Here is a 25,020-nt window from a genome sequence, read left to right on the forward strand (position 1 = left end):
AGGTGTGACTCCCCCGTCGTCTCTTCAGAGGGATGAGGGTGAATGGCATGAAGGCAAACAATAACAGCGAGAGCGAGGAGACCAGCCTCGGTAGCACTGAGCCTAAACAGCATTGATTGCCGGGAGTCGCCCTGAGTGGTTTTGATAACATTTCAATAAATATTGAAATGAGCGCGACTCTCAGCGGGCGCTCACAGAGCTCAGCTGGATTGACAACAGTCTGGAGACGAGTTTCTGTGTAGCAGCTTTGGGGATGCTTGAGATAGAACAATACGTCTCCTGGCGCAAACCTTAGCTTACACAAAATGCAAATGATACAGTTCTTGCATGCGCAGGAGTGAATATTGACCATATTCTCCTCTGATGTCAAGTGAAGTCAGGGTGTGAAGCTTAAAACAGATTTATTGTGCCAGGTTTCAAGCTGTTTACATAGTGATGATATGACAAACTGTTCTTTCCTTACCACCTCTCAATTGATCAGCGACTGGAACAACAGTAATAATACTACTCCAAAGGGGAAGTCTAGACATATCTGAAGGTAAAACAACATATTTGTCAACCAATGAGAGAACAGCTACCAGCAGTATTCAGCTGCTCCTTAACTTATACTGCTGTTGGTTAAGAAAGTTGAATGCTAACAATAGCGTTTTTTCAGTGTCATGATACCATAAAAGAGGCATGAATTTCTAACACTAGTTATAACCGAGAGGCAACCTCTGGCCACAAGAATTGAAGCCAATGCGGAAGTGTTAAAAACTGCAGTTTCTCGATTGTCCACTTGAGGCTGGCTCAGGAAGTACCGGAAACCACATACACACAAATTAAAAGAAGCCGATCTTTACAGCAGAAATAAACATGTTTACAGCCTGGTACAAAAAAATGTGTTAAATCTGAATTTCTCTATCGGCACACACTGTACGGGGGGTTAATTTTTTCAGTTTCAAAGATATTAAGATTTACAAGTTTTCCATAATGAGAGGCACGACTGACTTGCTTGCTTGACAAGCGGGGACACTGTAGCTGTTGGCGAGGAGGCTCAAAGCCCGCCTACCTCACACTAGCTCAACAGAAGTTAGGTTGAGTTCAGCATTTCCAATATGGCTCCCACCACAATTAGCTTCAAAACAGCGCTTCAGGAACAGATGGGTGATGTCGGATACTAAGTCCATTAATTGTACAGTCAATGGTTTTAACCCTGACATTTAACCCCAGGTTTCTAGCACACATTAGTTGGAAAACAGATGCTTTGCTTAAAGGTACAGTGTAGCATTTAGTGGCATTTGGTATAAAGGGAATAAAATGTTCATAGGTATGATTTAAAGGCCCTGTGAGGAGTTTTGAACTGGCTGAGAAACAGGCTGAAAATGATACTGATGCCTCTTTATGACCTTAAATAGCAACAAGACCATCAGCAACAACACTGATACCTTCTCTGTTGTCATTTTTAATGTCTGAAACCGTCCTGAGGGGGTAGGAGCCAGACCAGATGATGGACATCTCGCTTCAGAAACAGCCTTTATTTTAATGTTCCATGAAAAATAATCACATTGCCTGATAAAGTTGACTGTTAAAAGACAACAGGACAAGGTTTTTGTTGAAAACACTACTTTTGCATGTATAGGACAAGAGATAAGAGTGTGGACTTTGTCCACAAGGGGGCGCCAGAATCGATACAAAACAAAAGTTCCTCACAGCAGCTTTAACTAACTTATAAACACTGAATAGTGGTGTACTCAGAGGGGGGAGAGGGGGTGAGATACCCCTAGTAACCTCATATCTAACATAATGTGCCCTCTTAAATGCCTTTTTAGTAGATAAAACATAATTAAATGCTTCCTCTGCTGCTATTGCAGTGGGAATCATATGAAAAATGTGCTAGTAGGGACTCTTGCAGTGGATAAAATGTAAACAAAGTGCCCTCTGGATGCCTTTCAATGCCCAACGTGACAAAGTGCCCTATTTGTAATGTTACTTGATTATATCTCTGTTTGTTTTTTATACAAGGTTTGTGTCTCAGTGTAATACTTGCAATGCCTTTCAATGCAGGTGCCCTTTAAAAAAAAAAGTTCTGCCCCTGCCCCTCAAACAGCCTGACGACACCCCTGCACCTGAATATAAAAAAATATCTATTTTTTTTTAATTAGACTGACCCTTTTATATCTATATTGAAGCAGCTCCCTTTTTTTCCATAGCATAGAACAGACAAACTTGTAACATACGAGTCTATGTACTTCGTGGATGTCCATGTTTAATCCACTGGTTGGGAGATGAAGAGGAAGAGAACAGTTGTTGTGCACAACATAACTTATACCGATAAATGTTTTAGTTTTTAATGGTTAAAATGTTTTTTGATGGTTAATGGTGGATGATGCTTTTCATGCATCACAGGGACTTCTTGTCCTAAAAGGCCACCGTCGCTTAACAGATGGGAGGGGTGAGCAGGGGAGCGTTGCACTCTAGAGTCTGATTGCCCAATATTCCCATATTTAAACACTGTACCTTTAAGCCCTTATCAGAGCAAATCAATTGGTTATGAGTTATCAGATATTCTGCTTTAACCCTGGTTCATTTTGTTAATGAAAATCATGATAATAAACATGTTGTGACACACAAGGGCTAAAGCTAGCTGTTGTCCAACTGTAGCTAATGAGGTATCAAACACGTCATTTTAGCTTCAAATAAACCGTTGAATATCACCCCAGATTTTTTTGTATTCTTTTAAGAAGTGGTGAAGTTAGAACTTGTATCCTGAAACACATTATTAAAGCATCACAGCCTCCCTCCTTGGTTGTGACATCAAATAAAATGGCTACAGTATAGATATGGTGAACACATGACTGGAATTTTGTTCACAGTGGTCAATAAAGCTTGAGGGGGTTTGAATGGAAACGTGCCGTGATCACAAAGCGTCCAATCCAAACATTACTGGCCAACTTTTCTTCCCTTCTCACCACTTCCTGACAACAGAATAGAGTCTGGATGCTTATCTCCTGCCCTGCAGAGTGCACACAGCTCTGCACATTCAGCCGGCTCGGCAGCTCTCAGGTCATTGCCAGTCACTGAACCATGAACTTCTCCGAGCACTGCATGGTTAAATAAACCACACAGAGTCCTTTCTAAGCCACAGAGCTGTGGTTTAGCCTTGGACACTTTGTTGAACATGTGTCTGCACATCTCTTTCATCCATTCAGTGGTGTGACTGTGATTTGCAGTTTGGCTGGCATCCATGTCTGCGCTGTACTTCAGCACTGATCAAATAGCCTCACTAATGGCCCGGGATGATGACACTGGATGAAATTTCTCACACTGCTATTTAAAGACAACTTCTTTTTGGACAACAATCACTTGTAGCAGGCGCCAAACAACCTTAATAGTCGAGCAATGTTCTGTTTCTTGAGCAGGACACAATTTTAGACAATATTGCAGGAACAAATCTTGAGCTTTAACCAGCATTCTTCTACTTGACAGGTTACATTTGCTTCTCTGTCCATCACATGGATTTGCATTGAGCTTTGCTATTCTGGATGTGGGGTTGGCTGAGGTCTGAGGCCTGAGAATACCAAGGAGACATTGGTGAAGCAATGAATGATGGATGATATCGGAAAGCCAAGCTTTGACAAGGAATGAGAAGTAAAAGGCAGCGATGAATCAAAGATTACAGGTTTGAATCTGCAGGGATCGGAGAATGCTTGGATTGTTGAGCCAAGACTATTCTTTGTGACAAGACGAATCGTACTGCTGGTTTCTTATTGATTTTCAAGTCAGCAGCTAAAAGAGTGGCCTTAACAGAACCAAAATTGCAGTTTTATCCTTGGCCAAGCCTTTCTTTTATCTCCAAATTGCACAGCACTTTCCTGGCTGAACGATGGAATTAGAAATCTAATAAAACCATGACACAAAATTGCTGCTCGGTAACATGGTCTCGCAGGAGCACTGTGCCCCTGGCAAATACATCACAACAAGCAATTTCTAGAAATTATTTCTCCCACAAATGTTCTCCTAAAAAAGGTGGCAAAGATTCACCTTACACAGGGGCTCTCAAGGCTACATCTCTTAGCATTATATATCAGGGTTATGCCCTCAGCCACCTTTCTCTTTCAACCAGGAACTCTTCAAATACCTCCAAAGTAAAAGAGCCAGACTGTGAGTCACAAAACAGAGGAGCTCTAATCTCTATGACAACCGCTGTCTGGGATAAAAACAATAATCGGCCTTGTGTTCTCACATTTCTGACTCCTGTTTGTTTAGTATGGCTGACCGACCTTTGGTGTCTCCAGCTATGAGCCAGATCCCAGGGCTTTGTTCTGAAAAATGGCAGCAGCAGTGCTGAACTCATTCAACCTTCATCTGAATGAAATGTGCGTTTTTGTAGATGTTTGATTGGCAGCTCATGCTGTTGAATGGCTGATTCATGGTGGTTTAGAATTGCAAAGGTCTGACCCAATGTGACACCTGATTGAATTATCAAATATATAACTCTGCTTGATCAGTTATTTCAACTTTTTTGAATTTAATAGTTTTTTTTTCTCAGGGTGTTGGACGATCTTTTTCCTACTCTGTGAATTACCAAGTGAACTGGAAGCCTTATTCTCTAACTAGAGCTGTTTCTATTTGTAATGAAAAAAACACTCAATTAAGAAGGAGAAAGAATGTATCTAAATCTTTTAGAACTTTAATAACCACCCTTTGTGCTTTGTTTTCACATTATTTCTCTTATCACCCTTCCCTGCACCAATTTCCCTGCCTCCATTTCGCTGGTATTTGTGATTTAAATTGTCTATTTTTAATATGTTATAAACAACATTACTTCAATTAATAAAAGTAGATTAAACTAGGGTTTTAAAGTCTAATTCTACTCTGGGAAATAATCACTACATCTAGGATCAGACTATTGAAACAATAATTACATTGAAACCATTACATAAACCAACTAAGTTTAGCTAAATACACATCTATCAAATACGACTTTAATATTTGTAGTAAATAATACCAAAGTCATTTAAAGGTGACATATCATGCAAAATGGAGTGTGCAGTGCAATATGTGTCCCTGGCATGTCTACGAACCCCCCGAGAATGAAAAAAATCCATTCTGCCCCTGTTCTGATTTCTACACCTTTCTATAAATGTGTGTGAAACGAGCCGTTTCAGACTTCTGTGTTTTTGTTACGTAACAACAATATCCGGTCTGTCACGGAGTCAGAGCTCAGAGCTTATTCAGCCCTTAGACTGTATAAAATAATACTGAATCACTCCCCCGTTTTTCATTCCCTGCACACGTGTGCTAACAAGGAGCTTAGGAGGGAGGCATGCTAGTTGTCTTAATAAATACAAAGGTCGGTTTGACTCCCCACGTCTGCAGATTTGAAGATCTAGTGGATGATTTTTATTTGTCATGGAAAAGTGCTAGCGCTAATTAGAATAGCCACATAGCTACATGTTCGTAACTGTAGCTGTAGCTGTAGCTGTGTACCAAGACACAAGTCGACACACTGACAAATAAAACAACAAGAAACACTAAATCTGTGACCAATCCTTCAGAAAGGTCCTGCTGCCTTTCTGGTAGAGGTAGATTTTACTCCCCAGGCCTGCAGATTTGAAGATCTAGTGGATGATTTTTATTTATCATGGATAAGTGCTAGCGCTAGTTAGCATAGCCACATGGCTACATGTTCGTAGCTGTGTACCAAGACACACGTCTACATACTGATAAATAAAACAACAAGAAACACTAAATCTGTGACCAATCATTCAGAAAGGTCCTGCTGCAGGCGCCTCTCCATCAGGATCAGATTCTGGATCAGATTCAGAGGGTTGAAGTAACGTGGTCTCTGAGCAGCCATGTATATTCAGCCAACATGTAAACATTCGATCAACGTGCCGGAGAGCCGAGGGCACATCCACTTCCTGAGGGGGCATGGTCAGAGAGAAAACAGAGTGTTCTGAGGAGGACTGAAGGAGAGGGTTTTTCAGGCATGCCAAAATCTGATTTCAAAGTGTTTTTTTGAGCATAAACTTTAAAGACTTGTTTTGGGGACCTCTTAGACCAATATATATTGATGAAAAAAGTGTGATATGTCACCTTTAATGACTTTATTTTGAAGGTTTTTATTTTTTTATCATTTAATGACTGACCACTGTATACTTAAACTGCTGAATGTGTAAGCAAATGACACTCTTCATAATGAAAGTACTTTATACAATTTACCATTATTGACACTTCATGAACATCAACTCAAATCAAATTTGGTGTTTCAGATGTGAGGTAACATCAAGACTGAAAACAACACATTGGCTTATAACTACATTGATAATCCAGAAATGATGCTACAGGTGTTCTTGCTGAGGCTTAAAGCTCCTGTGAGGAACTTTCTGTTTGTGTTGATTTTAGCGCCCCCTGTGGACAAGTCATATCTTTGCTGATCTTGTTCTGTTTGTGTGTAAATAGTGTTTTCTGAAAAATAAATCTCATTCTGTTCATTTTAACAGTCAAACATATCAGTGACCATGAAATATTAATTATATTGTAATTGTAATTATTATTATCATTATATATTAATTAGTTAAAAAAGGCTTTCTATGCAGAATACTGTCGATCTTCTGGTCTGACACGGACCCCCTGCAGTGGCTACAGACCTAAACAACAACTTAAAAGAAATAGCCAATCTTGTTGCTGATGGTCTTGTTTGCTTTTGTAGGTCATACTGAGGCAGCACTGTTCTTTTCACTCTGTTTCATACCCAGCCAAGAACTACACAGAGGAGCTTTAAGGTAAACCTGGGCCAGCACCAGCAGCTGGTTAGGTTAGCTGGGGGAACCATTAGCCTAGTGGTAATAATTACAAAAAGTTAATGTAGTCTGTTAACAAAAATATCTTAGACTCAGCTACTTTCTGTTTTCATAATTAATCCACCCAAAAAATGACTAAAATCATCAAGCCTGAATTGCCTTACTCACTTGTTTCCTAATGACAGAACTCCAAGTTGCTCTTAGCTAACAAATATTCTTACACATCATTCTAGTTAAAAAACAAAGTGTGTTTTAGACTGTGGTTTAGAGGAATATGAAGAAATGGAATGTGCATTATATATTTTGTATGTCATAAGTTGCAATCTAGAGACCCTGGTCGGCTTTTTCCTTGAGTTGAACTCATGCTAGGGTAACCTATGGCTAGGGTAAACTGGCTGTTATCTTAAGCTTGAGTTTTACCCAGTAAACCTCAAAATAGTATCAATCATCTTGTCCAATATTTCGCTATGTATCAAACATTTCAAGGCATTCCTTGGAGGCAAAAGTTTATTTAAATATTGGATGATTACACTAAGATTCTAGTTTTAAATGCTAAATCTCACAAGTGTTGTTGCTTGCTTTACAGCACTGTGGACATGTACGGTAAACATCTGGACACCCCGCACCTTACAGCGCCCTCATTCATCTGCAGACATCTCATTTTAAAGGACTGGAAGGCTGAAGTGTCCATTGAGGTAAGCTATGGCTATATATCCGTCATATTCATTCTCTAGATACATTTTGGAGGCTCGACCTTTCCCTGACTCTACTTAACATCTGAACAATATAGAGAGATGGCCCATAAGAGTCAGTGCAATCACACCTTACTGACAACAACGGGCCATAACTTTACCCAATGACTGGCCATTTGGACCAACTGGGAAAACTTACCTCTGTGCAATATGTCACCTTGCAAATAGATGTCGCGGCCAATGCCAAACAGCACAGATTGCTGCTGCTGCTGCTGCTGTTGCTGCTGCAATGTGTGAAGCGTGACCCAGAGCTTGACTGGTCAGGACGACATTGGAAGTATTCCAGATAATGAAATATTTTGTTAGGGATAATGGGATTATGAGTGTGAACACAGCCTGGCAGGATGGGATAAACATTAATTTTAAAACTCGAAGGTCTGGTATTACAGGTTAATCTGCAGGAGAGTGAAGCCCAAGTTCAATTGGAGGATAGAGCTTTGGAGGTTTTTTTCCCCTCCACAGAAGTCCTTGTAAGGCACTGAGGCATCTCACGTAAACAAATTGAACAAGACATATTACAGTGCATCGGAGCACAGCAAAAGGACATAACACTCGCTCTACAGCCTTGCACTTGCCTAATGGCTGTCATGTCATCTTCCCCTCCTCAGAGTCTGTAGGGTTTTTTTTGTCGTGGGAAAGGCTCCATTCACTCGGCTGGCCTTGGCTCACTCCCCAGGTGCTGGGATTCCCGTGCACTTGCTGTGGGCCCCCGCTCGCTTCGTATCCTCTAAGCTTGTGGAAAATTACAAACACACACACAAGGTCACAGTGGAGGCGAGCCAGGCTCCCACAGAGCCCATCTGATCCAGCCTGAAACGCAGCAATTACCACCCTCTGTGTGCCTCCGTGTGAGGCTGCAGCTATTTCATTATTTATTTGAACAAATAGGATTACGGTTGGTCTGCCGTGGATTGATTGTGACGAGGGATGAGAGGATCTGGAGAGATGGGCAAGTGCTATGGCATTGGTTTGCTGAGCCACTCTGCCGTGTCAAGAACAAGGTTGAGCTGCCGTCTTTGGACGCAGCATCTCCTCCACTTTTCCTGGACAGTGGAGCATCACTGGCTTGACATATGACATCCACCCTGCCACATTTCCACCCCCTGATTGATGGAAAAATGTGTCCTCAGGTTTGCCTACACCCCTCTTTTAGAAGTTTTCATTCAGGAGAGCATAAAAAGTTTCTACCTGGCTCTCACTCTTTGACAGGGTTTGACAGAAAATTCACAGCCTCCGTGCTGGTAGCTTTATAGATACTCTCAGAAGATTGTCACTCCACACTGATGATTTAATTGGTTGTAAATTAATTTTCTTTTATATAACAGGAGACATTAATGACACCAGATGTATTATAACACAACTCCTTTCACAGGTTGAATTTTAGGTCCTGCAGTTAACTTTCTTTAACCTTTAAATATGCACATGTAAATATTTGGGAAAATGAAGGAATTGCTTTTGTTGTCAGGTATCTAGGCTATAATAACACAATTTCAAGTTGTTGTTTTTTGTCCCCAAAATATGACCTTTATCTTCCAGATTATACTCTGTATCCTCAAAAACACATTGCCTATTTATTGTATTACCCTTTCCTTTAACAGTATGCACCATTTTTTTGTTGTTGTTTATTTTAGGACTTTTTATGCCTTTTAATAAGAGAGATAGGATAACTCATTGGCTACTTTTTTTCCCATAAAAAATAGGGAAAAAGTAACATTGGTCATTCAATTATGATTTGAAAGCTGAAAAAAAAATGTAATATTCAAAGTGACAAAATGTTCTGAACATTTCCATACAGAACACCATCCTGTTTGCAGGGTCAGAATTAGGTGAACCATCAGGTTGCTAAACAACAAACTTCACCTTACCCTTTTTACCTAAAATCATACATAACTGAATTTATCAATGTTACACATATTGGAGTGAAATAGTGTCATTAATAGTTTACACTTTCATTTTATCAATTATCTACAGAGTATAAACGATAAAACACAAACCTATCTGTGAGTGATTACCTTTGTTATATATCTGTATCTTAATGGTAAGGTATTCTCCAGGATACAAACATTCAATGTCTGATTATTAAAGTTGTGAAAATATGATTCATCATTGTTCAACCAGAACAAGTTTAAAACATTTTCAATTTTTTTTTTAAGAAAAAGATGTTGATGAAATTATTTTACATCTAATTTTAAATATTGGCATAAAGTCACATGACCACAATACAAAAAAAGGTTGGGACAGGAGCATTTTCACCACTGTGTTGTGTCACCTCTTCTTTTAACATCGCCCTGAATGTGGTTTGGCATTGTCTTGTTGAAATATGCAGGGTCTTCCTTAAAAAATGCATCATCTGGATTGCAGCATATGCTGCTCCATGAACCTGTAAATATTGTTCAGCATTAATGGTGCCCTCCCAGATGTGCAAGCCACCCATGTCATGGACACTTATGCATCCCAATACCACCAGGGATGCTGGCTGTGAATTTTCTGTTGATAACAAGCCGGGTGTTCCCTCTCCTCTTGAGAATGGACAACATCCATGATTTCCAAAAAGAATGTGAAATTTTGATTCTGCGGATCACAGGACAGTTTTCCACTTCACCTCAGTCCATCTTGAATGAGCTCAGGTCGAAAACTTGCCAGTATTTCTGGCTTATATTTATATGTACTTTCCTTTTTGCATGGTACACTTTTACCTCCATTTGTTTCATGCAGCAACAAACTGTTTCACAGGCAATGGTGTTTGGGAGTGATTTTAAGTCCATGCAGTAATTTCTACGACAGAGTCAGGTCTGTTTTAATGCAGTGCTGTCCAGAAATCCAGTCATGTCCCGTTGTATAAGGAGATTTCTCCAGATTGTCATAATCTTTGATGAAAACCTAAATTCTTTAGTATTTTATGCTGTGGAACATTATTCTGAAACTGTTTGCTCACGCAGTCTCTCACAGAGTTGTGAACCTTTTCCCATATTCTGAGTAAGGTTGGAAAAATTCCGGGAATCTTCAAAGTTGGAAACTTCCCATGGGAATTAACGGGAATTTAGGGGAATAAACGGGAATAAAAATAAATAAAAATACATAGGGATCTTAAATATAGTTGGGGATATATATTTTAGCATAATCCTGACTAAAACAACCAGATTTCAAGTGCAGTTGAATATCTTTGCTATCAATCACATGCACATAGCACACTGCTTACTGCAGGGCTATTGAGACCACGCCCCCTAAATGCACTGTACATTCCTCCATCACATGCACAGATGATTACTATTTTGGATGCTTATCCAAATCTGTTCTGCTTATAAACAAAACAAATATTTATGCTTAGATATGATACCTTTCCATTAAATTACCCTCAATTCCCAGTTAACTCACATAAATTCACATAGAAAGTTTCCAATTTGGAATATTTCCAAAATTCCCCACCTTAACTTCCCATGGAAATTTACCGGAAATTTACCGGAAATGTTCCACCCCTTTGCAACCCTAATTCTGAGAGACTCAGCCTCCCTGGAATTCCCATATAATACCATGTCATGTTACTAAACTGTTGCAAATTAGCCTAATTAGTTATTAATTGATGATTTTATTTTAGCAACATCAGCAGAAATCAACAACAGCCAATTAAATCTTGCAAAACACAACCACAGCTCAACACTACAAGGTATATTTCCATCCATTTCATAATGCAACCTTGAAGTGTGTACAAGCTTGAACTATCTTCTTTGTAGCTTGATACATCAGGAGGATTTCTAAATGATGGGTGCTTTGGGGCTATAGAGGTCTTGAAGTGCTATCGAGTTATCAGCTAACTGAAAGTGCAGTGCTTGAAAGGGAACTATGAGCAGCTTTACAGTTGAGATCTGTTCGCTTTAGCATTGCACTCTGCAGTTTATTTACAGCATACCGACACCTACCGACACCTACCGACACCTACCGAAAAGCAAATGGACTATCTTTAGATTATCATGGGATGATATGGTGTAATGCTAATATCAATATAAGGTTAGACTCAGCTGAGCAGCATCTCACAGTATTTGAAATCGATAGAGGAAGGTTAGGAGTGCAACCTGCGGAATAAAACCTGATGTTTTGGGAAACATTACCATGAGCGATCATTTTGATTCACTGCAGACTGTGTGGTCTCAAATAGCTAATAGCTCATCCCAGATGGAATTTGACCTGGCAGCTCCCCCTCCAAAAAAATACCCTCCTCCTTTTGAAGTAATGAAGCTCCGAGTCTCTGCGGTGGACTTATCTGCTTCTGGAGATTGATCGAAGGTAATTTTTTGCCCCAAGAAAACTGTGGAGGAATGTGATAGATAGCTCAGCCCCTCTATCTCCCTGATGGCGATATTAGTCCTGATTAAGATAAATGGGCCCGCTCTGCCTAACCATGCAAATGCTTTCTGCCGGTGCCATTTATCCAAGAATGTGGAATCGCTGAAAGAAGAAAAGCATGTTTTCTTCTGCTGATCTTTGGTTAGAAGTCATTTCTTGGCGGAATAAATTACACTGCCTTCAGACAAGAATAATCAAAACGGAACCACTCAGATATCCTTAATGCATAAGCAGTCATGTTTTTGCAGCACCTGATGTGGTAACAGGGGTGATTTATGCAGAACAGGACAGTGCTTTCATATATGCGACCGACTGGTCCTCCAGATATACAGTGAGGAGAGCTTTACCGTGCTCTCCCTGCTTGCTTCCCTAAGCCGCTCTAATTGATGTCGATTAATCAAATCATCTGTGCAGAGGGCAGAAGGACAAGCTTATCAAACAGGAGCTGTGACCTCTATGGTCCAGAGCCGCCTAATGAATACACAAAGACAACAGATGTGCTGCAGTAAGCATGCTAAGAGAACTGAACTGCAAAACACAACACAAAGTGTTAATTGATGTTAAATGCAATCAATACTTATGGTGATGCAAATAACTCTCACTTAGCACATTTTTTAGGACAATATCGATATTGTTAATTACACTGCAGAGTCCTTGATGCTGTTTAGCAGTCACACTCTATCAGAAGTGATGGCAATGTAGGTTTATCAGTCCAGACGGAAATATCTCAACAGCTAATGGATGGATTGACACAAGATTTGGTAGCAACTTCAATAATACATTGACGATTAATATTTTAGACTGTGGTAACCCTCTGAATTTTCCTCTAGCACCACCATAAGGTTGACATTTGAGGGTTTTGAGTGAAATATGTCAGTAGTTATTGGATGTGTTGCCATGAAATTTGAAACAGACATTCATCTGCCTCTCATGAGCTGTTATAACTCCATTGATCCATAAACTGCATCTAGATCCAACATTAACATGTTCTTGTTAGCCCACTGCTTTACTATGTAATGAAATACCATAAAAGTAATGGTAAATGCATTGAAATGAGCTGTAAGCTGTGTTAAAGGCTAACTACTAAGTGTTAGCATGCTAGTACACTGAGTTAAGATGGACATCAAGGAAAACAACAATCTTGCTAAACATCAGCATGTTAGCATCATCATTTTGAGCATTTATCTAACTATCATTAGCATGTGGCTAACAATTTGAAGTAAGTTCCAGCTGAAATCAGTAGGGATGCTCTGAAGTGACTAAATTCCGAGTCCTGGAAATAGATGGAAATTTAATTTCTGACTCATCAGCTAGTATGAAGATAGGAAAACACTCAGAAAACAGTCAACATTGAGCACTATTTTTTTCAACAAAGCTAAACACAGGATCACAGAGTCTACAGCTAAATGATGTCAAACTGGTTTGCTGATTGTGGCTAACACTAGCAGAGCTAGCAACACCAGCTTTCAATACTCACAGATTAACGTCCATATTCCTGTGCTGATTACACATTGCTTAGGTCTCTATTTCCTAGATCAAAATACTGAAAAACCACGCCACGCTATGGGATGCTATCTGTCAACTATGCTTGTTTAGATCTGGGTAGTAGAGCATTTTGGCATTATGGCAGACGCTACTAACCAGAACTACAGCCCTGGCTAGTGGCAGCTGGCTGAGCTACAGCTTACATATGACAACACAACATATGCATTTCTAACCTAAGATGAATTCAGCTATGTTGAACTTGTCAGCGCCCTCCCTTTGATCAACTTGACAGATTTTTAAACATCCTTAGATTCTGAAACGGTGTAATATGCCAGAAAGTCACAGACGTTTTGAAGATAAAGAGCTTTAGAATGCTTCCATAGATGTAACAGCATGTACAGTATTAATCTATATGGAATTATTGCTTGACAAGATTGATGTCAAGTAATGTTATGATCCAAAAGAAGTGGGATTTTTGTGTGCAAGCTGTATGAAAGCAATCTCTTGGCATATTTCTAAGCAGATAAAAATTTGAGTTATTAACATTTTTCATTTAGGTCCCTTTAATATCTGATGGATAGTCCTGCTTTTCTTTGGAAAAAATCTAAAAGATTCACATCAGAAATCAAAGCCCCGAATTTTCCAGAGATTTCAGATTGTATTTTACTGTTTTAAGTTCACTTTTGTTCACTATGTGTTGATGTTTCCTCCAAACTTACAAAAAAAATTGACTATGAATTATTGTCCCATCCATCCTTTATCTATACCGCTTATCCCATTTCAAAATAAAGGTCTTTAAAATGAGTTACACTCAGTTGAAGGAATAGGGAACCATTAATTTATTCCTGTCTTCAGTATTCAAACGTTATGCATGTAGAAACGCTGGAATCAGCTCTAAGAAGTGTCCTCTTTTATCTTTAGCTTGTAAATTTCTTCAAGGCTGCAAAACGACTTAGAACAACTTCTTCCATGAAATTCTTAGGACATGACCTGCATGTTCTTAACATTAGCTGCAGTAGTGATAATATGGAAATGTACATACCAATACCCAAGCTGCCAGCATGAATTTTAAAACCTGGTTCAACTTTCCCCCTGTCCTCAGTGTGGTCTGTGGAGCTCAATCAGTGGAGCACTTTGACACTCGATACCATGTTACCCTGCTGAGTGGAGTAGAATTGAAGCTGCCAATCAAGAGGCAGGAGCCTGAAGCTAATCAATCCAAGCAGACCATGATGTGATTTTTTCCTTGTCAAGGGTTGAGCTGGCTGTCAGGCTGGTGGACGGTTGGTTTCACTCACCTCCTGCAGACTGTGTAAATCCCACAGCTATTGTAACACATTTAAATGTCTCCTGTGAGCTTTGTTTAAAAGGCTGCCTCACTGCTGCTGCTGCCAAATTTACATGAAAATGATAAAGTAAATGATAAGCACGTGCAACATCAACACTGCCTGTTTGAGCGGGACCCAGCATTGTTTGTTTGATGACAGATTTTAATCACACTGCCTTACTTTTAAGTGCAAAACCCAATTATGAATCAGTGTTTATGTCAACAAAAAATGTTTTGAGAGATGTGAAAGTGGGGAAAAAATGGTGCCATCATTTTCCAACATGTCTATAGTTTTCGGGGGAAAAAACCTTGAAGTGGCACACAACATACTAAAGAGAGGGGACAGGGGTGTAATATGAAGGGTTGTTAAAAAAATAATTCAAAAGACTGAGAGGGAATGTTCCTCTGTGCCTTTTTTTTCCTCTGGTGTATTATCATATTCATGTTGCAATTTCACATTTTATTAGCAAGGAAATAGAGCTATTTAAAAGACTGATGCACAATTCTGCTCCTTGCTCTTGACCAGACTTTGACATATAAGATGTAGGTGTGCTTTTTTGTGCTTCAGAATGGAGATTTATACTTTGACATTTTGGGAAAAATGCACAGTTGCATCTTTGCCGAGGGTTAGATACCAAAGTACTGCTCTCTTTGCAGGCTAAAGTTTTAGTTTGCAGCTGATAGCTAGCTTACCTTAGAGTAGAGACAGTAGTCTTTGAGCAACATCATTTGACTGAAGCCTGGCCCACATTGAAAGATTTTAAGAATGTTGAAAATGTGAGAGACCCGAAGATGACAATAAATAATGATAGATTTAACAGTTTTGTTGTCGAAGTGTGTCAAAAGTGGCGATATGACCAACCCAGCACCCCACATACTAACAGATTCCATTTTTCAACAAGAGTCCCACATTTCAAAACAGGAAATCTCAACAAATGTTTCACAGCCAAACATGACCTTAAACTAAACAAACATGGCAGTGCTAAATGTTGCTACCTGATACGTCCATTGACATATCAACTTCTGTTCAGTTTGCTAATAACTTTTGACTATCAGAAAGAGACACAAGTGTTATATTTTAAAGCTAGGGTTGGTAGTCATGGAAAACTAGCATGAATTTGAATGTAGCATGCCCTCACGATTCCGTCTAACCTCTCCCCCCCTCCCCTCGGAGCTCCTCCAAAACGACGCCCCTGCTCACATGCATGAGCGCCGCTGCTTCGCGACCATATGATGGTGACTGAATCAAAACAGGTCCTCAGCACATTGTTTGTGTCTCATGTCTTTTTCAGCTGTAAGAAAACACCAAAACATTATCATAGTGAAAGTTAAAAACACAAACAAACACGAAATGTACGCGCAGGAGGCGGGCAGAACGGCAGGACGGGATTTGATTGGTTTCATAATTTGGCTCCTGATGGCAGGGATTGGTTGATGTTTTCCCAGGTTTACTCCAGCTGTAGATAGCAGCTTTTTTTCATTCTTTTTTAAGAACACATTATGTATTGATTGCCATCAGGACATAAAGATCATTTTAACCAGTATAACAAAAAGTGTATCTAAATCTCACTACCAACCCCAGCTTTAAGATGCTTGCCTGTGACTCAGTTAGCAACTGCATACACATAACAAAAATACATTCATTTATAGACATACACACATAAATCATTGTTCCAGTCAGAAAATCAGCACAGCTTACTTAAAGTGTGAAGTTAACTAACTAAAAATGGCAAGGACTAAATTAATGAAAAAAGTTAAATTATAAAACTGTTTCAAACCAGGTGTAATAACTTAGTTTGAAGTAGAAATTGGAAAACTGACATCTTTCTTTTAAAGAATATTTTGGGGCTTTCTAGTGTCTTAGATCCAATTTGAACCCAAGCCTCACCAACATCAAGGACTATATTTTCTGTACATGGGGCAAATTTTACCAATGTGTCAAACAAATTCCCCCAAATCTGGATGTTAACAGATATTTTTTGGGACTTAGGTCATCCAGCTTGAGAACAGGACAATCCTCAAGAAGACGAGGACATCTAAATACCTTAGGTATGGGTGGTTGTGAGGCTGGGTGGGTGTTTGTTTATTGTGTATGTTTTATGTATGTATTCTTGTACAGACATTGACAACAAATTTCCTTATTAAGGACAAATAAAGATCTATCTATCTATCTATCTATCTATCTATCTATCTATCTATCTATCTATCTATCTATCTATCTATCTATCTATCTATCTATCTATCTATCTATCTATCTATCTATCTATCTATCCATCCATCCATCCATCCATCCATCCATCCATCCATCCATCCATCCATCCATCCATCCATCCATCCATCCATCCATCCATCCATCCATCCATCCATCCATCTTACTTAGCTGTTTCAACCTTTATGCTAAGCTAGGCTAACTTGCTGCTGCTTTTAGCTCCATAGCTGCTGCACTGACATGACAGTGATGTGAGTCTTGTGAACAGATTCAACTGAACTCTCAATCAAAGCCACAATGTGTTTAATATTGAGGTAATGAAATGATAGTTGTTGTTTTCTGGTAACTACCACTGGGGGGGGGGAACCAATATCAGAAACTGGAATGTTTTAAAAAGTTTGTCTTTAAAGTTTGTCTGAGACTTTGAGCTGCATGAAGTTAGTTTGATAAAGCAGCAGAACTTTACAGCTGAGAGACCTGCTTTTTCTGGTATCTTGCAACGTTGGCGTTCTTTAACGTTGCTTCAGGTTGTTTCACTTTGCTGTGGCATGCCTGTCAGGTGCGGTTAAAGGTGCTCTGTTTCTTTAATCACTTTTACCAAGAGGCAATTAAGTAGTCGCACCACTTACTAACACAACAAACAAGCAATGTGACTTTGGCTTCATGTCATATCTGAAGGCAAAAAATGTCCCTCTGAAGAACAGTTTTCATGTCAACAAGGCACAAGTTGTCGTCCAATGAAGAGCTCAACTATAATTATGCTGAGGATTTGCCAAGGACTTTTCAATATTCCAACCTCATGTAAATTGAGTGTTACTTGTGAGTCTGGAAATGTGTTTGAGGCAGCGATTTTCAGCCAATGCCTTCATAAATATGGAAGGCTCAGATTATCTCTCCAAATTACTACATACGTTGTAATTAGCAGGAGCTCTGCTGCCAGAGGAGAGTGAATCCAAACCAAGGAAGGAAAGAGCTACTGAAGGCATTTGGAATACAAATTATAGCTTGACATTTTCATTTTATCAGATAACAGACTTTAAGAGGTTGTTGTTTTTTGTGAAGCCCTAAAAACAAAGAAGCACAAACTCACCTTCAGTGTGGCCACCTTAATGCAGTAACATTGATTTGGTGGCATTTTGCAGACATTTCAAGACATGCCCTTAAAAGTCATTCAACACACGTCAAAAGGATGTTCCCTGAGAGGGGAAAGTTTCCATGTTTTTGCAAGAAACTTCAGAATTAATTGAAAATCACATCAGGAGATGTCAAGGGATTTACTTCAAGGCTCAAGAAGGCAGCCGTTTTTCTGGTCAGGCATCCTTCAGTGAGGACAAGCCTGTGTTCATAATTCCATTTTTCATCAAAGTATGTTTTAATCTCGACATTCTCAGTATGCTGCAGACACATCTTTACAGGGAATCCACTGTCCTTATCACTTATTTTATTCCCCACCGGTCCTGCCTAAGCAATTTTAAACTTGAAAAATTATAGATTTCCTCCAAGACATTGCAAGACAAGACTGCTTACTGTGCATGATTATATTTCAAAAATATGCAATTCTAATGTTTTATCTGTTGAAGCTTTCACAGAATTCAATGAATTTAAAGGATAACAAGAGTATCACAGCAGAAACATCCACCATTATTGAGAAAACTAGAAACAAGAAATCTTTTCCAGACAGCATCGCACTGCCTTCAGGTCAAGCTTGCAACCTAAACAAAGCCAGGAACACGAGATCTCAGTCCTGCCAGGGAATTATGCAGGGTACATCCAGCCACTGGTCACTCTTCTACTGACTCTCTTTGAAGTCTGACTCTCTCTGGCCTGCAGAGCTGCAGCTCCAGGCCAGACCTCAGAGCTGTACTGTGTGTCAGCCAGACAGGAAATGATGGCACCATGACAATAAGGACAGGCTGGAAACCTCAGAGGACAGGGGGAAATGAAAGCAGCTCGATGGGTTCAATTTATTCACTCTTACCAAACATTAAAGTAGAAAATATACAAAATATAATGAGTAAAAACAGATGATGTGAAATGTTTTAGAAAATAACAAATAAAGGCTTTCAGTGTTCTAGATAAGTATTTGTTGGATGGTTACATAGCTGGCATCAGATTGGTGGTCTTTGAACATTCTTGCAAGCTTAGAAAACAGTGATTGGACATGCACAGCTGCTTCAAGCCAATACTCGCCAGCTGTGTGGTGAGAAAGTGAGGTTGGTTTGAACAGCAACCTCCACTGGTGCAAAGAAAGCCAGTGCAGAAGTGCAACAACAAGTGCAGTTCCTCAAGCGGCCACTCAAGGCTGGCTCCAAATTATTATTTAATTTAACATCTAATGAATTAGCTTCAGGGGTCAACTGTTTATCATTTTGCCAACCCATTGCACCCCTCTAGCGTCAGCCCCCCTTCATATATGGCTTCAGAAAAAGAAAAATGGTGGCAGCCAAAGGCGAGGCTTTGTACATGCAGTCACCAATGGGCAACGTCACAGTGGCTAAGTCTATTATTTATAAGCCAATGATTTATACTTTGACTATCTGAACTGTAGCTTTTTTTAATCAGATTTTTTTACAGTCTATTAGAAGGTTTTTTTCAGAGCCGGAACTGGTATGGGTGCCGTACAGTGGCGAGAGTGCTATCAGAGATGTTTAATATCAGTCAGAGCCAGTAAAATGTCAACATTCTGTGTCTTTCCAACAATGAAATGTATTGATTGTCATCTCCCTGGTATTAGAGGTGTACTGGGTATGGTGCGATTCTCAAGTCTAGTTATTGGAACCGGTTTCAAAGAGGAAGATATGGAAAATATCCCCCTGTGCACCCCTACAGTCTTCACTGTAATGCAAGTTTTTATTTTGTGATATATTCAAAATTTGGGAAAAGTCTCAAATGGATTAAAGTACAGGCTTTTATTTTGAAGCTGGCAGGGTTGCATTTAAGCTCAAGTTTTGCTGATAAATTCTAAATATATTTAAATGTAATTTGTGTTTAATATTAAGATAAAATTAATTTATTTAGAGGGAAGGTTGGAGTTACTGTGGATAACTTTGGGCTTTCATATTATGTTCTGCCTTCACTGCACTTCAGTTGGCTTTACTTTTTCTTATGTTTGAGGGATGTGAAGGTATACATTTACATACCTAACACTTTACAGCAATAATTGTCATTAGCATTAGCATTAGTTGATTAGCACAAAAACTCTAATAGGAAGCGTGGACAATTATTAGAAAACTCAACTTAACATTATTTATAAAGCACCTTTCATACATAAAAATATCTAGCCCAAAGTGCTTCACAGAATAACAGAGAGACAGAAAGCAACAGCAATGGTAAAATTATAAAAGCCATGATTACAAAAAAATACTTAGAAATAAAAGAAAATCAACACAGTAAAATTAATAAAATAATTAGGAATGGAAGTTAAAAATAAGGTAGAGTTAACAAGATCAGCAGAACACAAGAAATTAATAGATAAATAGATAATTATTTTTTATAAATAAGATAAATAAATACATGTTAAAACAATGCTTTAAATAATAATGACTAAAATAATAAAAATAATAATACAAAAAATAATAATAATGCAGTCCAGGGCTAAAATAAACTACTCCAAATTAAAAGCTAGATTAAAAAGGTAAGGACAGACAGAATAAAAACTTTTTTTTGTCAAGGTGTTCATCTCAGTCCATCACATTTAAACCACAAGACATATGAAGAGTTCATTTGCAAAAACAGATATCTCCGTTTTTCTAAATTTTCAAAAAACACATTTCCTTTTAACATTAGTAATGTAATTTAGACTTAGTAAAAGCCACCCAACTACAATTGATTGATAATACCTAAAGCTAGTAATAGAAAAAAAAATGTTTTTTTAAACATTTTTTTAAACTTTTTAAAAGTGAGTTATCTGTTTTGCAAGTTCATATCTAGAAGTGCAGTCAGGAGAACACCAAAGTATTTAGGGTTCATCATCTGGGAACCATGAATGTCTGCACAATGACCAGAGCTAAGTCAGTGCATGATTCTTAAGATGTTTCTTTGCATAATAGGAATCACTGACCCACTGGTGGGACTGGATGAACAGTCCATTCCCAGTTGAAAGACTCTGGGATCTATCCTCAGAGGACCACAAATGGCTGTACCAATTTCTATGCGTGTACATACAAAAGCTTTTAAGATATTTAAGCCTGGAACAAAGTGTGGCCCACCAATTCATAGAACTTTTTTTTCTCTGTAGACATTTTTCTGTAAATAATAACAGAAAAATGTAAAATACAGAAAACAAAGGTTGGAACATAAAACACTTGTAGCATGAATATCCATTTAGAGAATGATTTTTCTAGAGGGGAAGATTATTTGTATACCGATGAATTTGCCCTGAAAGTCCACCATTCAGAACTCCTCGGCTATTACAAGAACACAGGAAATCAATGAGACATTTTGCTGTGAACTGCAGATGAACTTGCACTTCGCTTGTTTATGGATTTTAATTAGGGCCAAATAGTCTCATGAATTTATGTAAAGCTCTCCCACACACACAAACACACAGACACACAAACACACAAACGCATACACACCAGGCTGTGTACATCACAGTCAGAGCTAGGGGGAAAAGGGCCAGTGGTGCAAGCTGTGGATGAGGTCTGTGCTCTCCTGCCAAAACACTGCATGATGTGAAGTAGACACATTTATCTCTGCACTGCGTCTCATCTTTTAGTCCCTTTTCAGACACTCTGGTTTCCCTCTGGATGCTGAAATGAGTGACACTAGAAACTCATCTCCTATTCCCTCCCTTCACGGCAACATGTCACCCACAGAAAGCTCTGAGATGCAGAAGCCCTACTAAGAGAGAAGCAAGTTCCCCTATTTGAATAATGTGCACCACGGAGAACACTGATTCTCACCCGGGCTCTTTGATGTGTTTGCTGCGAAAAGATGGCTCTTGACAGCGTCAGATTAAACCACCAACTCTCTGAAAGTTACAGGGGGGTGGGGTGGGGGGGGGGAAATGTTCCATCTCTGCAGTTGTAATCTCAACTCAGCGAAGAGCTGAACCACAGCACTGGTAGTAAATGATGTATCAGTCACAGTGGGATGTTTAATTTGGCACCTGCGTAGAAAATCACACGTCACTCCCTGGGATTGGAACTACTTCTGAGGGATGTTTATTCGCTTCTGTGCGGAGTCAATGTGTCGTGTTACACAAACCGATATCTGCATCAGCAAACAGGGAAACAGAACAAAATCAATTCCAGCAAAAAAGGAATGAGAAGTTTTGCGTTGGCAGCAGTGACAGCGACTATTGTAAGCTTCAGTTGTTTGTGGGATGTTTGGTCCAAGCAGTTTTTCAAAATAGATTCACAATCTTCATCTCTTCTTCCTGTCACTTCGTATAAAAGCAAGCCTTTTTAAAATTCAAATTATCTTCTGGGGCGCTGAAATTAGCATCCTGAAATATTCATGGCTAGTTTCTGAACTCGTATTGTACACCTCAGAGGAATTGAACAGGTACTGTATCAACAGCGCCTGTGTTCGTAAATCTTTCATGAGCACCGTGCAGCAGGACTTAGATCAGTGAATGCTTAACGTTAAACACGTCAGGTACACTAATTTTCACCCTTCCAACTGTTTCTTCAACAAAATACAGTGTTTTAAAGTAACACTGACAAGGGTCCTAAAGTTGAATACAAAGTGTGCTTTGTCATATTCTGGTCTCTTACAACTTATCAAACTTTTTTTTTTCATCCTTGTCTTTTATTAGTCAAGTCAAGTCAAGTCAAGCTTTATTTATAAAGCACATTTAAAACCTCAGTTGACCAAAGTGCTGTACAGTTTTTAAAATACAATATAATCATACACAAATATAACAATAAATAAAAACAATAATAGAATAGTTAGAGCTCAATTTAGGAAATAAAAAGAGTAAAAAGTGAGAAGCCAAGGATTCTTGTTTAGATGGGACTGATTGCCAAGGAGAAAAGATGGGTTTTCATCAGTGTTTTAAAGTGCTCCACAGACTGTGCAGCTCTAACCTGGAAAGGTAGGCTGTTCCACAGCTTTAGGGCCGCCACTGAGAAGGCTCTGTCCCCACGAGTAGAGAGTATGAACCGAGGTACTGCCAGGAGCAGCTGGTTAAATGACCTAAGTGCTCTGGAAGTACTGTGAGGCTGTACAAGGTCTGATAAATAAGACGCTGCTAGACCATTTAAACACTTAAAAACAATTAATAAGACCTTGAACTGGATCCTAAAGTTCACAGGCATGTGATCACGCCGTTTCTTTCCAGTCAGCAGGTGGGCGGCTGCATTTTGGACGACCTGTAGATGGCGCAATGCTGACTGGCCAAGACCAAAACTGAACTGCCCAGATATGGAGGTGAAATCACTTCAACACAACCTCAGGTCAGTTTATCCCTCTGTTACTCTCTCTGTGGTGATGAATTTGTTACTGTTGTTAGTATTCTTCTCTTCCTAGATTCTCAATTTATTATATTATATATAAGTATTTAGCAAACACATTTCTTTTTCTTATTTGTGGAATATAATCAATACCAGATTGTGCAAAAGCCACATAAAAACTACAGAGACAGCCTTAAATGTCTCACACCTGTGCACACAGATTGGTCAGGGAGTTCTCATTTAAGATTTAGTGAGAACGTTTTCCAGCAGTCCATAGGTACTGAAACTTTAGTGCAGTGGTGTCCAAACTTTTTTCAAAGAGGGCCACATTTGACGTTGTCAGAATACCTCAGGGCCAGTGGCTCGCACTGACTTAGGAATCATAAAGGTTATAAATGAAATCTCTATTTAATAACAATTATTTTACTTTTTTTCCTCAATAAATGAGTAACTATGTAGTCCTCAGTTCTCCACAAGCCAAGTAAACATTAGAAAACGTTATCTTCTTCTGGAGGAACATGTTTTCATTAGGGTCGGGCAATGTGGGAAAAATATTGTCTCATTATTTTCCTATGGCAGGATCACGATCTGGATTTCATCACACTTCTTTTTCATGTTGTTATTTAGACTTTTCTGACATGCTGACAACATTTTAAGAACAAAATAATTATTTTCCTGCATTCCAAACATTTTTTATGCACCAAATTTTGCCTTTTCTGCACAATTTCATAATTTTGATCTTGTCTTGTGTCCTCTTTTGTGTCTTCTGAACTTTTAGTGTTCATCAAGAACATTTTCACATCATGATAAAGTCATTAATTAGAAAAGCTGTCAACTTTAAGAGTTCTTGTGTTTCTTCTTTATTGCCGTCTTGCAGAATCCCCAGTGCTTTGGCTTTTATACAAGTAGTCCATATGAAGCTTTTTGAGATGTTTCTGGAGGGACTTCAGTTTTGTTTGTGCGCTTTAAAGAAACTTCAAATGTACAGATGAATCAGAAGGTGATTCATTTCTGTGCTATAAATAACACATTTTAAGATGGAAGCTTGGGGACATAAATAAATGGACCTTGGGCCATGATTGGCCCCCGGGCCATACTTTTGACATGCCTGCTTTAGTGTGTTCAGATATGTTGTGGTGAAGGATTAGATTTGTATTCCTTTTTCGTAACCTCAGAAGCAAACGTTGAAAGGTTGCTTATGATCTTTTATTTCATAGACAAACGTGCAAGGAAATCTGTGTTTGAGGTAGTCATATAAAATGTAGAGAGGTCCTAACCTCAATGTAGTCAGCAGTATGTACTGTTTGAGTATGTGGCGATACATTAGTAGGGGAGAACGGGGTTGGTTGTCACACGGGCTGGTTGGCACACTTGTTATATCTCGCCACCAGAGGGCACTGTCTCTCAAATTGGGGTATGGACATTTCCAGAATTAGGATCAGACCTCACCTACATAGTCTTCTCTGGAGTAAGACAGCTGAACTTGAGGTGTCAGGACTTTTTGTGTTTTTCATGTCAATTTTTAAATATTCAGCTCCTCAGTATTTTTCTTCTAGGCTTTTAAACGATGGGTTTATAACAAAACAAGTGTTACCCTTGCAAAGTGTGAGGGGAAAGCTATAGTTTAGATTTTTTTATTAGCTAGCTAACTAGTTGTTAGATGGTTGTTAGCCTTGATGCTAGCAAAAAAATCCAGTTGGGGTTGGTCATCACATTCTCT

General features: G+C 39.0%; 1 protein-coding gene across 1 annotated transcript in view; it reads left to right on the forward strand.

Moving 5' to 3' along the window:
• Window positions 1–25,020, forward strand: part of cdh19 (cadherin 19, type 2) — a 291,932-nt gene that overhangs the window by 64,469 nt on the left and 202,443 nt on the right. The window contains exons 5-6 of the mRNA XM_034706572.1: window positions 7,375–7,483; window positions 23,189–23,303. The gene's annotated coding sequence lies outside the window, so the exon portion shown is untranslated. The remainder of the gene's footprint in view (window positions 1–7,374; window positions 7,484–23,188; window positions 23,304–25,020) is intronic.

The sequence above is a fragment of the Notolabrus celidotus genome, chromosome 17 (assembly GCF_009762535.1).
Source record: "Notolabrus celidotus isolate fNotCel1 chromosome 17, fNotCel1.pri, whole genome shotgun sequence".
Taxonomy (NCBI): Eukaryota; Metazoa; Chordata; class Actinopteri; order Labriformes; family Labridae; genus Notolabrus; species Notolabrus celidotus.